Source organism: Hevea brasiliensis, chromosome 8 (assembly GCF_030052815.1).
Source record: "Hevea brasiliensis isolate MT/VB/25A 57/8 chromosome 8, ASM3005281v1, whole genome shotgun sequence".
Classification (NCBI taxonomy): domain Eukaryota; kingdom Viridiplantae; phylum Streptophyta; class Magnoliopsida; order Malpighiales; family Euphorbiaceae; genus Hevea; species Hevea brasiliensis.
In genome coordinates, this window is record NC_079500.1 from 75,595,542 (window position 1) to 75,610,322 (window position 14,781).

Genomic DNA, 14,781 nt, shown 5'->3' on the forward strand with positions numbered 1-14,781 from the left:
AGATTTGAATCTCATTCAAACAAATTCAAAAAATTCAGATTTGAATCACATTTAAACAACCTTAAAAATTCAGATTTGAATCACATTCAAACAATTTTTAAAAAATCAGATTTGAATCACATTCAAACAATTTTTAAAAATTCAGATATGAATATTATTCAAACAACTTTAAAAATCATATTTAAATATGATTCAAACAACTTTAAAAATTCATATTTGAATCACATTCAAATAATTTTTAAAATTCTGATTTGAATCATAATTTAATTGTGTAATTAAAATTCTAATTAAACAATTTAATTAGACACAGCATGAGCTTTTAAATCATACAATAATTATAAATTAAAAAGCAAACCTTGCGCCACCTTGAAGAACCTTTGTTGCCGCCACCTATGGTGGCTTCACCATGTGTGTCGCCACACATCCATTGCAACTAGCAATGGATCAATCATCTCATGATCAAATCACACAATTAAATCATATAATCAACAATCTAAATGGAAAATATAGTGGCTCTGATACCAATTGAAGAAATGAAAGCGTGAAAAATACAAGTTTATACCATTCAATTCAAAAATTTTCACCTAAGGTCACATGCATCATGCAAGATTTATTTTTAACTACTTGATTTCAATGATAAACAACATATTAAAACTCTTTTAATATGTTTTTGGATCTGTATTTGCCATTTAAGATTTTAAAATTAATCAGATTAATTTTAAAACCCTAGATTAAATCAAGAACAAATACACTAACCTCTTGATGCACTGCAGTGTATCTACGCCTTTGAGATTCGTCTTCAGGACACCAAATGTTGTCCCTCTAGCTTGTCTACACCAAGAACACCTATGGCAGCCCTTGAATAGCTTCTAAAGCTTTTTCTATTAATTAGAAAATCAAGTTCTGCCTTTTAAGAGATTAGAGATGTAAACAGGACACTAGAAACAATTTCTAGTATTTTTAATTCAAGAGATTGATGGCTAATCTCTTTGAATTGATGAGAGATGAAGAGGAAGAAAGGGAGAGCTTAAAAATGGCGTGACAAAGGAGGAGTGGCTGCTGGTTGTATTTTATTTTCTTATAACAACACTTGTATAGCTAGGTTAACACATTAAACCCTTGCCATATGTCACCCTTTGATTAGCTCTAGGTTTAATTGACCCAATCACATTGTGCCAAGTGTCAAACCTATATTTAATCTTGATTTTAATCATCTTACATGATTAAAAGACATTTGGCAAGCTTATGTGTAATGCCATGTGTCACCATCTCATGGTGCCACATGTCACCCTGTGAAATGACCAAAATGCCCCTGTGTCTAAATTTTGAGATCTTAACCCAAAATAATTATTTTTCTTCTTCTAATCAATTTATATCAAATATAAATCAATTAATTAATCTTTATTAATTAATTTTTCATTAATTAAATTCATATTTAAACACTTTAAATAAGAATTTAACTTATACTATACATCCAATAATCTAGATTTGGTTTCAAGTCATGCTAGGGACTTTAAAATCTAATTGCAAACCAAACCTATTAATTAATCAATTAAACTCTTTAATTAATTAATTAGTTAAATCATATTTAATTAGGTGATTACTTGTGTATGTGTGTGAGTTACTAGGCTCATCATTAATTGGCAATGAGACATGATATCAACTCTTAATGTCATCAGAACTCTTTCTTACCATAAATGATTTCTATAAATCATTTTATGCACCTCATAGACTATGGTTAACACCTAGCATAGCATGCCATGGACACCCAATTAGTAATAAGGTTTACCTTAAATGAACCTATAATCATATGTTACCATGCACTAGAATCTCTCTGTTATAAAATCCCAACTCAAGCTGGAGTCATGGTTTATGTCAAACTCCATTTGCTATGAATATTATGTTCTCTCTTAATTCCAGTTCTTGATTAAAAAGATTTTCTCATTAGAAACTCTTTTCTGACTAAATCTATCTGTTTTGGCCAGGAACTTCAAACATCAAGAACAATTAAATGAACATAGGATTTTATCTCTATTTACTTATAGGAACAGATTCCATCTTGATCAGCACCTACCTCCATATATAACTAGTAGGAGCCAACACATGCCCATATACCCATACACAGTACAAGTATGAAAGCAGTATCAAACTCAAACTACCTATATACAACATAACTATGCTATCTCAGGTCTAAAGATTATATGCACTGATATGATTGATGACAAAACATTGACAAGAGTAAACTCCATGTGCTTGTCATAAGTGTCACTGATTCGGCCTACTTATCATTTATAAGTACCTATCATGTTTGTCATATGGCATGAGACTCACCATTCCATCTTATTTATATCTCATATAAATAACATGGGAACAAGCATGAATACAATCTTTCTGGATAAGTCATGTCCTTATTATGAAGTATCCTCGATTGTGAACCTATTTATGATACTTTGTGCTAGAAATAATGTCATTGATATTCTTAACAACTTAAGAATAATACTTCTAACAAAATAGCAATGGACCTTTTCTATCACACATAAATATATTATGTAAACGAAAAAGTAGAAAAGCCTTTTATTAATAAAAATATGTACAAGATACATACTAAATGATATGCTCTAGGGCATACTACTAACACTGCATACTATGATTATGAGATTTGGCAGATGGATGTCAAAGCAGCTTTTCTCAATGGATACATTGAAGAAAACATTTTCACGGAACAACTTAAGGGGTTTTGAATCCTATGATGATTTCAAAGTGCACAAGCTAAAGCGATACATTTATGGGTTAAAACAAGCTTCGAGGAGTTGAAACATTCATTTTGATGAAGCCATTAAGTCATTTGGTTTTATCAAAAATGAGAATGAGCCATGTGTATATAAGAAGGTTAGTGATAGTGTTATCACTTACCTTGTCTTATATGTGGATAATATTCTGTTGATAGGTAATGACATAGGTATGTTGACAACTATGAAGATATGATTATCAAATACATTCTCCATGAAAGACTTAGGGGAGACAACCTATATTTTTGGGATTCACATTTGTAGAGATAGAGCGAAAAGAATAATTCGTTTATCACAATGTCTATACTTGGAAAAGGTGTTAAAGAGGTTTAACATGCTTGATTCCAAGAGAGGATTGTTGCCAGTAAAACATGGTATCTACCTTTTTAAAGAGATGTCTTTAAAGACACCTGAAGAAAAAGATAAAATGGCCAGGATTTCATATGATTTGGCTATTGGAAGTTTTATGCATGCAATGTTGTGTACTAGGCTGGATATCGCATATGCCATTAGTTTGATTAGCAGGTATCAATCCAATCCAGGTTTGAAACACTGGATAGCTATCAAGAATATCCTTAAGTACTTGAGAAGAACTAAGGATTTATTCTTGATATATGGAGGTGGTGACTTGCAATTGGATGGCTAAACTGATTCTGATTTCTAATCAGATATCGATGATTGAAAGTCTACCTCTAGGTTTGTGTTCATTTGTAAAGGTAATGCTGTTAGTTGGAAGAGTTCCAAACAGAGTAGACTGCTGGTTCCACTATAGAGGCCGAGTATATTGCTACATCAAATGCTGCAAAAGAAGCTGTTTGGATATAAGAAAACCCGGTCTCACTAAAAATCCAAACACATAAAAAGGCACTACCACATTATCAGATAAATAGTTGGGCAAGGCAATGTAGCCATGTAGAAAATAGCATCAGCTGAAAATCTAGCTGATCCATTCACTAAGCCTTTGTCACAAGCTCAGTTAGACCGACCTCTTAAGAAGATGGGTCTAAGGTATTGTAATGAATGGCTCTAGTACTAGTGGGAGATTGTTAGTAGTATGCCCTAGAGTATATCATTTAATATGTATCTTGTACATGTTTTATTAATAAAAAGGCATTTTCACTTTTTCGTTTATATAATATATTTATGTGTAATAGAAAAGGTCCATTGATATTTTGTTAAAAATTCTATTCTTAAGTTGTTAAGAATATGAGTGACAGTATTTCTAGCACAAAGTATCATAAATAGGTTCACAATCGAGGATACATTACAATAAGGACATAACTTATCCAGAAAGATTGTAATCATGTTTGTTCCCAAGTTATTTATATGGATGTAAATAAGATGGAATGGTGAGTCTCATGCCATATAACAAACATGATAAGCACTTATACATGATAAGTAGGTCGAACCAGTGACACTTATGACAAGCACATGGAGTTTACTATTGTAAATGTATTGTCATAAATCATATCTGTGCATAAAATCTTTAGACCTGAGATAGCACAATTATCTTGTATATAGGTGGTTTGAGTTTAATACTGCTTTCATACTTGTACTATGTATGGGTATAGGGGCATGTGTTGGCTCCTACTAGCTATATATGGAGGTAGTAGTTGATCAAGATGGAATCTGTTACCCTAAGTAAATAGGGATAAAATCCTATGTTCATTTAATTGTTCTTGATGTTTCAAGTTCCTGACCAGGATAGATAGATTCAATCAAAAAAGAGTTTCTAATGAGAAAATCTTTTTAATCAAGAATTGGAATTAAAAAAGAACATAATATTCATAGCAAATGGGGTTTGACATAAACCATGACTCCAGCTCGAATTGGGATTTTGTAACAGAGAGATTCTAGTACATGGTAACATATGATTATAGGTTCATTTAAGGTAAACCTTATTACTGATTTGGTGGCTATGCCATGCTATGCTAGGTGTTAACCATAGTCTATGAGCTGCATAAAATGATTTAGAGAAATCATTTATGGTAAGAAAGAGTTCTGATGATATTAAGAGTTGATATCATATCTCATTGCCAATTAGTGATGAGCCTAGTAAGTCACACACATACACAAGTAATCATCAAATTAAATATGATTTAATTAATTAATTAAAGAGTTTAATTGATTAATTAAATAGGTTTGGTTTGTAATTAGATTGGAAAGTTCCTAGCATGGCTTGAAACTAAATCTAGGTTATTGGATGTATAGTATAAGTTAAATTTATATTTAAAGCGTTTAAATATGAATTTAATTAATGTGAAATTAATTAATAGAGATTAATCAATTAATTTATATTTGATATAAATTGATTAGAAGAAGAGAAATAATTATTTTGGGTTGAGAACTCAAAATTAGGACACAGGGGTATTCTGGTCATTTCACAGGGTGACATGTGGCACCATGAGATGGTGACACATGACACTACACATAAGCTTGCCATATGTCTTTTAATCATGTAAGATGATCAAAGTCAAAATTAAATATACCTTTGACACTTGGCACAATGTGATTAGGTCAATTAAACCTAGAGCCAATCAAAATGTGACATGTGGTAAGGGTTTTAAGTGATGACCTAGCTGTATAATGTGTTGTTATGAAAGAATTAGATCATAAGCTGCTATATTCTCTTGGTGCCGCCATCCTTGGAGTGTTCGTCTTCTCATCTTCTTCATCTCTCATCAATTCAAAGAGATTTGCCAATAATCTCTTGAATTAAAAATACTAGAAACTGTTTCTAGTATCTTGTTTACATTTGTAATATCTCAAAAAGCAAAACCTAATTTTCTAATTGATTAGAAAAGCTTTAGAAGCTATTCAAGGGACTGCCATTGTTGATCTTGGTGTGGACAAGCTAGAGGGACAACATCTAGTGTCCTAGGTGCATCCTAAAGGTGCTAAACACACTACAGTGCATCAAAAAGGTTAGTGCACTTATTCTTGATCAAATCTAGGGTTCTAATGAATTAATCTATTAATTCTAAAATCTTAAATGACAAATGTAGATCCAAAAATATATTAAAAGAGTTTTAATATGCTGTTTATCATTAAAATCAAATAGATAAAAATGAATCTTGCATGTTGCATGTGACCCTAAATGAAAAATTTTTTAATTCAATGATATAAACTTGTGTTTTTCATGCTTTCGCTCCTTCACTAGGTGTGTCCCAGGCCATGGGCCATGTTTCTAGGTTTGTGGCATAAAAAATGGGTAGAAGGTTACACAGGCCATGTTACTGATTAACACGGGCTGTGCTTTTGCACCACACGGGCCGTGTAATTCGGCGCCTCAGGCCGTGTAACTATTACATGGGCCGTGTTGTTTTCACACAGGGCGTGTTTTACTTGGAAGGCTGTGTTACGGTGGTTTTAGGGACTTTTATGCAATTATTGTATAATTGAGACCCTAAATTAAGCCTAGACCTAATTAAATTATTTAATTAGGATTTCCAATCATACAAATGAATTATGAAAATTGTTTTCATGAAAATTGAATTTGGGAAAGGTTCCTAAATTTGAGATTAATTTGAACGAGATTCAAATTTAGTTATAAATTGGGTATATGATATTCAATTTAATTATGGATGTATATTTATGTTTAAGTGTCAAATGCTAATATGCATGATGGATGATCATAGACAATGAAAGACCGATGTGATTGGATTTATTTCTTTTATTCTTCTTTAGGATGTAACAATTAATTTTATTTATAATGGCATGTAATATAAGTGTTATATTACATAGGATGTAATTTCATTTGTTTAAGGACTATAAGGTCCATATTCTTATAAATTCACCTTGGTATGCCAAGGGTTACTTTGTAACTGAATTGTAAGAAGCATGAAGAGATGAAGAGCATTGGTGGGACCAGTGGGAGCACATCAAGATCAAGAGTTGATTTATGTACTCCGTCAGCATCTCTTGTAATAGAATAGATGAAATGCACCTAGGAAATGCCTTAATTCAATTCTTGGTGGCTCAAAATTGAATCCCTTAGAAAGTCCATAATCATATTATTTTATTTATTATCCATATATGCATGAGGTGTATATGAATGGATGCTTGTATGAGATATATGCATGCCAAATGGATAATGTATAAAGTGAGATCTTAATAGTAATTAAGCCAACCACAAAATTTTCCAATTCAATGATTAAGTTGGTAATAATATAATTATGGTAATTATATCATGGCTCTCCACTAGGGCAATTAAATTTGGAAATTTTAGATACTTAGACTGTCGGCTATGGTTACATAGGGATGGTTTTCATAGTCTGAGAGATTTTCTAAATTTAATTGTTAAAGTATGTGATGTTATGAGTATGTGGGTACTTTGGTGATCAAGAATGGATGTATCTGAGGTCATCAAGGTTTAAACTTCCATACTCACTGGCTTAGTGGGCTCAACTTAACTAATGCAAGAGAGGCCAAGAATGGATGTACTTGAGGTTTTGAGCATTATGAGCCAAAATTTATTGATTGAATTTCACACAAGATGTGATGAGCAAGTGTTGTTCATTTATATATTGTTAAAAGTATCCAAGAAAATGTGATTTGAGGATGGTTAACAATATATAAGAATTCAATCACCCACTAGAAATCCATCCAACTAGGATTTCCGTTTCCTACTATGGAAGTGTGGGATTCGCCAAGTTAGTGGGAGGACCAATTTGATTAAAAGACCATAATCATATTGGTGGTTAATTTACTTGATACAAGATGACTAATTTGAATCTTGTTTTTTCCGCAGTAATTGAATCTGATAATTATGGCACAAAGGTCCAACCCGTTATCATGCATACTAGATGACAATAGGCTCACCAGACCTAACTTTTCTGATTGGCTAAGGAATTGGAGAATTGTTCTCAATCTGGAGAATATAGGATACGTTCTTGATTCTAAGATTCCTAGTGCACTACCACCTGAGGCCACAGAAGAAGAACATGACACTTTGAGAAAGTGGCATGAAAATGACATGCAAACCAAGTGTTATATGCTTGCTTCAATGACTAATCAGTTATAGAAGCAGCATGAGAAAATGCAAACATCTTCTAAAATACTGAGTCACCTTCAAGAGTTGTTTGGTGAAAACAGTAGGTTGGCCAGATTATGAGATATCTAAACAACTGTTTAGAATGAAAATGCATGAAGGCCAGGATGTGGGAGAATATGTCCATACCATGATCCAGCTTATACAACAGCTAGAGGCATTGGATTTTTCCATGGACTTTTTTTTTCAAACGGATTTGATCCTTTAATCCTTGCCGAAGTCTTTTGGAAGCTTTATCACAAACTTCCATATGACTAAACAAGAATGCACTTTCGCTGGTCTTCTAAACATTCTTGTAATTGCTCAAGGCAATATGCTTGGCAGGAAGGGAAAGAAAGTGGCACTTGTTGCTTCTTTTTCTTCTGGTAAGACCAAGAAGAAGAAGAAAAGCAACAAGAAAAAGCCGTCTTCTATCCCTGGTCCTTTTGGTAGAGTGGGCAAAAAGAGCCAAACTGTGAAGAAGAAGGTAGAAGTAGCTCTTGTTGACAAAGAAAAGTGTTTCCACTGTCAAAAGGATGGGCATTAGAAAAGAAACTGCCTAGAATACCTAGAGTTGGTAAAGAACAAGAAGGCAAGACCTTCTGAAGGTATAGCTGTATTTGTTTCTTAGATTTTGGTATTGCTTACCATACTAATTCTGCTTGGGTCATTGATACTGGTTCTAATTCACATATAATTTTTAATGTGCAGGAACTAGTAAATCTTAGGAGCTTGGATCATGGAGAAGTGAGGCTGAAGATTGGCGATGGATCAAGTGTTGATGCCAAATCCAGCGAATCTACTTCTCTTATTGTACGTAGTCATTTTGATGATAATGTTTTGTATTTAAAGGATATTTTGTATGTACCCAACATGTATAAAAACATCATTTCTGTATCTAGTTTGACTAGAGATGGTTATGAATTTAGATTCATAAATGATGCATGTATAGTTTATTATGGTAATAAAATTGTATGTTTGGGTTACTTGCAAATGGACTTTATTATGTTGATAATGAACACAAAATAGCTCCAAGCACCAAATATGAAATTAATGCAACACAAAATATCAACCTTAATCTAAAACAACTTTGGAACTTGAGATTAGGTCATATAGCAGAAGATAGGATCACTAAGTTGGAAAGGATGGGGATTTTATCCACTTTAGGAAATGAACCATCACCAACTTGTGAGTCTTGTCTTTAGGGCAAAATGACTAGATCTCCCTTTGTGGGACAAGAGCAAAGAGCTAAAGATATTTTGGAACTCATACATAGTGACACGTGTGGGCCATTTAAAGAAATGGCTAGAGGTGGATATTACTACTTTATTACCTTCCCTAATGATAAATCTCAGTTTGGGTATTTGTATTTAATGAAATACAAGTCTGAATCCTTTGAAAAGTTCAAAGAATTCATGGCTAAAGTAGAAAATCAAACAAGAAAAAGTATTAAAGTACTTCAATCTAATTGAGGTGGTGAATACTTAAGTATAGAATTTGATGAGTTCCTTCAGGAACAGGGCATAATTTCATAATTGACCCCTCTTGGTACACCGTACTTTGTTGAACATGGTACGTAGCATGATGAGCTTCACTGATTTGCCCATTTCCTTATGGGGATACGCATTAGAAACTGCACTATACATTCTTAATAGGATTCTAACTAAATCAATTTCTTCCACACCATATGAGATAGGGTATGGAAGACAACCATCCCTTAAACATGTTAAGGTATGGGGTTGTCCAACTTTTATCAAGAAGCTGAAAACTGATAAATTGAAAACAAGGTCCGAAAAAGGCAGATTTATTGGATATCCAAAAGACAGTTTTGGATATTATTTCTATCTTCCACAATCACAAAGAGTTGTGATAAGTAGAGATGCAATGTTCTTGGAAAAGGAGTTTCTTCAAGAAAGTGGCAAAGGAAGGAAGATAGAATTGGAATCAGAGAATTCCATAAATAACCAACAACCTACACCCATGGATGTTGATCCAATGTGAGAGCCTATGCCTATAGATAATACATCCACAACACCGGTTCTTCGTAAATCTAGTAGAATATCTCATCCACTAGAGAGATATGGATTTCTTCATGAGAATGAACAAGAGTTGTTTATTCATGAAGAAGTTGATCATGGTGATGATCCTACTAGTTATGAAGAAGCTATATCAGATATAGACTCTTCAAAATGGTTAGAAGAAATGAAATTTGAAATGGATTCCATGCATAAGAACCAAGTTTGGGATCTTGTAAATGCACCTGAGAGTATTGTACCCATAGGATGTAAATGGATCTTCAAGAGAAAGATTGGTCCTGATGGGAAGGTAGAGACCTTCAAAGCTAGGTTTATAGCGAAAGGGTTCTCCAAAGGGAAGGAATTGATTATGAAGAAACATTCTCCCCCATAGCCATGCTTAAATCCATAAGAATTCTTCTAGCCATTGTAGCACACTATGATTATGAGGTTTGGAAAATGGATATCAAAACCGATTTTCTCAATGGTGTTATTAAGGAAAATATATACATGGAACAACCCAAGGGTTTTGAATCCAAAGAAGGTTCCAAGGTGTGCAAGCTTAAGAGAACCATTAATGGTCTTAAGCAAACTTCTAGAAGTTGGAATAAACATTTTGATGAAGCCGTTAAAACTTGCGATTTTATTCAAAACATTGATGAACCGTGTGTGTATAAAAGGGCTAGTGGAAGTATGACTACCTTTCTGGTGTTATATGTGGATGATATATTACTAATAGGCAATGATATTGGTATGCTAACATCTGTAAAAACCTGGTTGTCAAGTACTTTCTCTATGAAAGAACTTGGGGAAGCTATCTATATTCTAGGAATTTAGATCTATATAGATAGATCGAAAAGAGTAATAGGTTTATCCCAAAGGCTTTACTTGGAAAAAGTGTTGAAAAGGTATAACATGCTTGATCCCAAGAGGGGATTGTTACCAGTTAGGCATGGGATTCACCTTTCTAAGGAACAGTCTCCTAAAACTCCTAAAGAAAGGGAAAAGATGGCCAAGGTTCCTTATGCTTTAGCTATAAGAAGTCTAATGTATGCCATGTTGTGTACTAAGCCTGATATTGCCTACGCTGTTAGTGTGACTAGCAGGTTTCAATCCAATCTAGGTTTGGAATGCTGGATAGCTGTTAAGAATATCCTTGATTACTTGAGAAGGACTAAGGATTTATTCTTGATATATGGAGGAGGTGAACTTCAACTAGAAGGATTTATAAATTCTGATTTCCAATCAGATATTGATGATGGAAAGTCTGTCTTAGGATTTGTATTTTTGTGTAATGGAGGAGCTATCTATTGGAAGAGTTCCAAACAGACAACTATAGTAGAGTCCACGATCGAAGTCGAGTATGTTGCTGCATGTGATGCTGTAAAAGAGGCTGTTTGGATCAAGAAGTTCGTTTCAGAACTGAAAGTGGTTCCTTCCATTGAGTCAGTAGTTCCTCTCTACTGTGACAACAATGGAGCCATTGCTCAGGCAAAGGACCCTAGGTCTCACCAGTGATCCAAACACATAGAGCGATGATTTCATGTTATTAGAGAGATAGTTGGAATAGGCGATATTGCCATGCAGAAAGTAGCTTTAGCTGATAACCCGGCTGATCCACTGACCAAGGCCATGACACAACAACAGTTAGACAAACATCTTGAGAAGATGGGTCTTAGATACTATAGTGAATGGCTCTAGGCCGAGTGGGAGATTATTAGTTATGTGTGCCCTAGAGCATGCATTGATCTTGTAACTTATAAATAACATTGTAAATATTATAATGGTAATGAAGTTTCATTTAAATGTTATGTGTGTTTAACACCATATTTATTTGAAATTGTCCATTAGCAATATGTTATGTGTTCTATTCTTATGAGATAAGAATATGAGTGGCAGAATACATGGGACATTTGTTATAAATCAGAGTTCGCAGCTAAAGGATATTTTGGTGGGCACATTATATCCAAAGAACTGTCACCTGTTTTTATCTCCATTGATCAGTATGAGATACTGATGAATATGGAATGGTGAGCCTCATGCCATCTGATATGAGATATCAGGATAAATACATTGGGCACTTATGAGATAAGTAGGTCAAACTTATGATGTTCAGATAACATGAACATGGCGTTTACTCGAGTCAATAAAATGTTATCTGTGTCATACTAATGCATATAATTTTTAGACCTGAGATGACACGGCTGTCTCTTATATGGGTGGTTTGAGTTTGATACCACTTACATATCTGTACCGTCTATGGATACTTTGGTGTGTGGCTCAGATTAGTCATATGTTGGGACAGGTGTTCAGTCAAGAGGGGATCCATAGCCTTGAGTAAACAGGGTTAAAAATCCTATGTGGATTTGAGCTGTTCTTGATAAGATTAAGTTCCTAGCCATGACAGATGACTTTGTCAGGAAAGGTGTTTCCTGATGGTAAAGTCTTATATGTCAAGAATCAGATTTCAAATGAGTGCATAAGATTCCATACAAAGGGGTTTGACTCAACCATGACCCTAAATGGAATTAAGACATAATACGGAGGGATTTTAGTGCATGGTAACGTATGATCAAAGGTTCATTATTAAGATATTCTTTGTTGCTGATTGGGTGGCTATGGCATGCTATGATAGGTGTCAACCATGGTTTATGAGATGCCTAAAATGATTTGGGGAAATCATTTATGGTCTGAAAGAGTTTCAATAATATTAAGAGTTAATATCATTTCTCATTGCCAATTAGTAATGAGCCTAGTAAGTCACACACCTAAACAAGTTAACCACTAAGTAAATTATGATTTAATTGATTAATTAAAGAGTTTAATTAATTAATTAATTAGATTTGGTTTGCAATAAGATTGCAACGTCCCTAGCATGACTTGAAACCAAATCTTACATATTGGATGTATTATATAAATTGAATTTATATTTAAAGAGTTTAAATATGAATTCAATTGTGAGATTAATTAATGGAGATTAATTAATTAATTAATTTATATGTGATATAAATTAATTTGTGGGAGAAATTACAATTTTGGGTTTAGCACTCAAAATTCATTGCAAAGGCAAAACGATAATTTTATAAGGTGACACATGGCACCATGAGATGGTGACACGTGGCACTCATGGATGTATGCCATTTGTCTTCTATGTGATGGAAGATGATTGTTGATGATTTAATCTTGTCTTGACAAGTGTCATAATGAGATTAAGACACATAAAAAGCTAGATTAAATTGGAGCTTGACATGTGGCACTCCATTAATGGGTTTTGTCTCTTGTATATAAATACAAGATAAGTGAAGGAGCGGAAGCATGAAAATTATTAGTTTAAAACATTGAATTCAAAAATTTTCTTCTAGGGTCACATGCATCATGCAAGATTCATTATTTACCTAATTGATTTCAATGTTCAACAGCATATTAAAACACTTTTAATATGTTTTTGGATTTGCATTTATCATTTAAGATTTTAGAATTAACAGATTAATTCATTAGAACCCTAGATTAATTCAAGAACAAGTGCACTAACCTTTTGATGCAATGTTGATGTGTTTGGTATCTTTGGGAAGCACCTAGGACACAAAATGTTGTCCCTCTAGCTTGTCCACACCAAGATCACCAATGGCAGCCCCTTGAACAGCTTCTCAAGCCTTTCTAATCAATTAGAAATTGAGGTTTTGCCTTTTAGAAAGGTTGCAAATGTATATTGGACACTAGAAACGATTTCTAGCAATTTTAATTCAAGAGAATGTTGGCAATGCTCTTTGAATTGATGAGAGATGAAGAAGAAGAGAGGAAAAGGGATGAGAGGTAGTGGCACCTTTTGATAAAAAATCAAAATGGTTTTTTTGTTCTTTCATCCTTTTCCTTTTATAGCTAGGTCACCACTTAAAACCCTTGCCACATGTCATTTTCTGATTGCATCATATTTTAATTTGACCCAATCACATTATGCTAAGTATCAAAGCTAGATTTAATCTTTACTTTGATCATCTTACATAATTGGAAGACAAATGGCAAGCTTATGTGTAGTGCCGTGTAGTGCCATCTCATGGTGCCAAATGTTATCCTGTGAAATAACCAAATTACCCTTGTATCTTAATTTGGAGTTCTCAATCTAAAATAATTATTTCTTTTCTTCTAATCAATTTATATCAAATATAAATTAATTAATTAATCTCTATTAATTAATTTCTCATAATTAAATTCATATTTAAGTACTTTAAATATAAATTTAACTTATACCATACATCCAATAACCTAGATTTAGTTTCAAGCCATGCTAGGGACTTTGCAATCTTATTGCAAACCAAACCTATTTAATTAATCAATTAAACTCTTTAACTAATTAATTAAATCATATTTAACTTGGTGATTACTTGTGTATGTGTGTGACTCACTAGGCTAATCACTAATAGGCAATGAGATATGATATCAACTCTTAATATCATCAGAACTCTTTCTTACCATAAATGATTTCTCTAAATCATTTTAGGTAGCTCATAGACTATGGTTAACACCTAGCATAACATGCCACAGCCACCCAATCAGTAATAAGGTTTACCTTAAACGAACCTATAATCATATGTTACCATGCACTAGAATCTCTCTGTTACAAAATCTCAATTCGAGTTGGAGTTATGGTTTATGTCAAACTCCATTTGCTATGAATATTATGTTCTTTTTTTTATTCCAATTCTTGATTAAAAAGATTTTTCTCATCAAAAACTCTTTTTTTATTAAATCTATCTGTCCTGGCCAGGAACTTGAAACATCAAGAATAATTAAATGAACATAGGATTTTATCCCTATTTACTTAGGTAACAGATTCTATCTTGATCAACACCTACCTCCATATATAACTAGTAGGAGCCAACACATGCCCATATACCCATAAACAGTACAAGTATGAAAGCAGTATCAAACTCAAACCACCTATATACAA